This window comes from Hydra vulgaris, chromosome 05 (genome assembly GCF_038396675.1).
Source record: "Hydra vulgaris chromosome 05, alternate assembly HydraT2T_AEP".
Classification (NCBI taxonomy): Eukaryota; Metazoa; Cnidaria; class Hydrozoa; order Anthoathecata; family Hydridae; genus Hydra; species Hydra vulgaris.
In genome coordinates, this window is record NC_088924.1 from 44,738,811 (window position 1) to 44,743,293 (window position 4,483).

Genomic DNA, 4,483 nt, shown 5'->3' on the forward strand with positions numbered 1-4,483 from the left:
TCGTTTAAATACGTATCGATGTGGTATGCATGTTAGCCATTTTATCGTGTCGAATACGCATTAGAAATACGCATTAGATGCGTATAAAGACAGGTATACAATACGACGCCTTCTGAGTATCAAACACGCATTTGAAACTCTTGTAAACACGTATAAAACACGATAACCAGAGAATATTCAATACGATATTTTCCTGGTATTACATGCGCATTTAAAACTTTCCAGAATACGCATTATTTACGAATATTTGTTAGCCATTTTATCGTGTCAAACGCGCATTAAAAATAGATATCAGATGCGTATAAAGACAGGTATACAATACGACGCCTACTAAGTATCAAACTCGCATTTAAACACGTATAAAACACGATAACCAGAGAATATTCAATACAATTTTATTAACTAATATGAATTCATAACATAATGGTAATGACTAGCAGTAAGCAACCCGTAATACGGGTTATGAGTTATTAAATCATTAATAACAATAAAAACACATTAACAACTTGATATATTATCTAAAAAATTAAATACAAATTTATCTATAAATATTTTAACTTTGACTCCCTATCAGCAACGTCATTGCTTATAGTGAACGACAAAGACCGCATTAACATCAGTTGAGTTCTTTTTAAAATCTGTCACAACACAGGTACCGGAAACGCTAAGTCAAGTAAAGCCTGCAAATACCTAAAAAAAATTACCACTTTTAATTACAAAAGTACAATTTGCATTTTATTGTTAGTAGAATTAGGATAATAATAACAGAAAATATATATTCCGTGACTACAGAATAATTAAAAAAGATTATAAAAAGGCTAGGCAACACAATGTAGTAACACTGGCAAATAACACCACAACTTAATAAAATATTTTATTAACTTAAATACTTGGACTGAAAAGATTTTATTAATTACAATATTTGAACAATCGTGAGACAATTATAGTTAAACAATTTAAACAATTATACCATAAAATAGCAAGCAAATCGTAAAATATTTCTTAGAAATTATCTACTTTTTTCATTTGACTACTATTTTCAAGTTGCCTATAAGCATTTACATTAATAACTTCGTTGAGCCTAATACTATCTATTTCAATTTAACTATTATCATTAAACATATTACCAGTAATCTTACTATTGCTGCAACTGAATAAATGAACGTAAAAGAATCTTACAAATTGTGATCTTTTCTAATTAAAGACTTTATTTAAACTTAAGATTTATTGAAATCCATATCTTTTTATATGTTTACATACATTAGTCGTTTATCAAAAATATTAAACAACATTTATTTACATCAATTATTTTTAATTAAAAAAGAATCTAGACTACAATGCACAAAATTATTTTTACCTTAATGCACAAAAATAATAAATGCACAATCTTGTATAAAAAGTGAACGACGAAGACCGCATTAACATCAGTTGAGTTCTTTTTAAAATCTGTCACAACACAGGTACCGGAAACGCTAAGTCAAGTAAAGCCTGCAAATACCTAAAAAAAATTACCACTTTTAATTACAAAAGTACAATTTGCATTTTATTGTTAGTAGAATTAGGATAATAATAACAGAAAATATATATTCCGTGACTACAGAATAATTAAAAAAGATTATAAAAAGGCTAGGCAACACAATGTAGTAACACTGGCAAATAACACCACAACTTAATAAAATATTTTATTAACTTAAATACTTGGACTGAAAAGATTTTATTAATTACAATATTTGAACAATCGTGAGACAATTATAGTTAAACAATTTAAACAATTATACCATAAAATAGCAAGCAAATCGTAAAATATTTCTTAGAAATTATCTACTTTTTTCATTTGACTACTATTTTCAAGTTGCCTATAAGCATTTACATTAATAACTTCGTTGAGCCTAATACTATCTATTTCAATTTAACTATTATCATTAAACATATTACCAGTAATCTTACTATTGCTGCAACTGAATAAATGAACGTAAAAGAATCTTACAAATTGTGATCTTTTCTAATTAAAGACTTTATTTAAACTTAAGATTTATTGAAATCCATATCTTTTTATATGTTTACATACATTAGTCGTTTATCAAAAATATTAAACAACATTTATTTACATCAATTATTTTTAATTAAAAAAGAATCTAGACTACAATGCACAAAATTATTTTTACCTTAATGCACAAAAATAATAAATGCACAATCTTGTATAAAAAAATGAAGCAATGTCAATCAGTATATTTTACTCTAAATTAATTATTTAAATATATATATATATATATATATATATATATATATATATATATATTTAAATAATTGAAAGGGAAGTAGATTAATTTTACTAGATTTATCAATGGTTTCTTTTTAAATATTATTTTTGTGACGAAAGCTAAGTATTAAAAAAGTTTTTCCGACATTGAGAAAAAATTTTTTTATCCTTGTTTGACTTGATTTATTACATCGCTACATCACCAGCTAAAGGTAAGTTTTAATTTTTGGGACAGACTAAGATACAGGCGTTTTTCGAAACAGTTGTCATCTTGCCCCATGTTCCCCTATATATCTATTCACATACCTTTAAAAAGTGGTATTACACTTTACACAATGAAATATGGAAAAACATCATCATTTTTTGCAACTACTTTCAAAAGGAATTTATTTATTTTTTCTAGTCTGTTATTTTTTCTAAGAAAGAATATTTATATAGATACAGAGAAATATAAAATATACTGAAAGATTGGCAGATTTATGTTTATAAACTTTTGTGTCAACAAATTACAGTCAGTTTTCCATGTTAAATACATAAAATATATATCTAATATAACATAAACCAAATCTCAAATAAATCCAATATAAAATAAAACAAAATAGTAAACTTACTCAAATCAGGATCAGTTATACCGTGTGAAGTAACTAAACAACACTTCAGTTCTTTTCAATTGCTCTAAAAAATAACTTTCAGCTCTTTCCAATTGCACTAAAAAGAAAAAAAAAACTTACTTAGATAAGTTGCCAAGTTCTTAAGAATCTGAAAACAAATAAGTAAAAAAACAAAGAACAAACAAACATTTATTTGTTAAAACTACTATATTTAAACAAATTAAATTTAAAAAAGTGTAACACCAATTCTCCTTAAAGGCTTAAAAAAAAATTTTCAGCTCAAATTTGCTTGCATACCTTGCTTGTAAAACCATGTGAATAAGAAACACATTTAGAAAAGCCTAGAAACTACTTAAAGATGACATATGCAAAATTGAAGTTTGAACGTTGACTGGACTAATTATTAGCAGATGTTTTTAAAAAATTCATAAAAATTTACATATATTCGTTCTTTTATATTGCATAAATCCATCATATGATAAATCTGAAATAAAAAAATGTAATGGATAAGTAAATACAAAGAAAAACATCATATATGAATCACAAATCAATATAACAGATAGAGATAAGATGTCATGATAAGAGAGTAGTAGTTGTTAAGTATTGTTATTTCATGTTAGCTTTTAGAAAACAATTCATGTTGGTACGTCATGGTTCTAAAAATTCAAATTAAGACATAAACAAAATGTATATGTGGCAAAATGACTTTTCTTGAGTGGCTTTTAGTGAATGATTAAAAGCAGTGACTTTCAATAATAAAACCACTTATAATTTTTAACAATAGACACCAACATAAAGGTAAGCCAAATGTAACAACATTAGTAACATAAATAACAACTTTATGCAAAATCTTGCTCAACACGTTTGCCAAGTCACACACTTTGAAAACATGGTCCATAAATATTATAAGAAGTGTTTATATATGTTATATAAATTTAAATAAATATATTGTGTTTTATAGTTAGTATATATGTTTATATTATGTTGTTTTTATGTCATGGAAACAACATAATATAAACATATATACTAACTATAAAACACAATATTTTTATTTAAATTTGTATAACATATATAAACACTTCTTATAATATTTATATACACAATAGATACATTTTATACTATTTTAAAAATTCATTTATAAAACAATTATATAACACATATTACCACATACATATATTTATCAAAAACATTTTAATTTTGAACATAATATAAACACATATGCAAACTATTAACATATATAACTTGAATTGTGTGAACAAAAAATTTAAAAACAACATGAAAATATCTAAAAAGGTTCATATATATTTATATATAAAGACATATATCTCGTAATAAAATATCAAATTATAATCATATCTAACTTAAATCTAATACTTATTGAATAAAGAACAAAAAACAAATAAAAGAACTGCAATCCTAATAACAAAATTTAACGTTTAGCAACAATTAAAGTGTCAGCGTTGGTTCAAAATTTTAACTTATTTTTTTAAATTTTCTAAAACAGAACAAAAAAGGTAATAGCATAACAGAAATGTCAATAAAATAGCATGCGCTATTTAAGCAAAGATTTTCGTTTTTCCCCATATTTGTTAATATTTGATCAAAATCGGAT

The 4,483-nt window shown here is 24.6% G+C and overlaps 1 long non-coding RNA gene across 2 annotated transcripts; it reads right to left on the reverse strand.

Annotated features, from left to right (window-relative positions):
• Positions 1-498: 498 nt before the first annotated feature.
• LOC136080891 (uncharacterized) lies at positions 499-3,850 on the reverse strand. Of its 2 annotated transcripts, none has more exons than XR_010638712.1 (4): positions 3,169-3,850; positions 2,166-2,968; positions 1,358-1,498; positions 499-690 (listed from the first exon to the last, which is right to left on the reverse strand). It is a non-coding gene; the product is annotated as an uncharacterized LOC136080891 (long non-coding RNA). The 2 variants fall into 2 exon arrangements; XR_010638713.1 differs by having other exon boundaries at positions 2,872-2,968; positions 3,169-3,848.
• Positions 3,851-4,483: the final 633 nt, after the last annotated feature.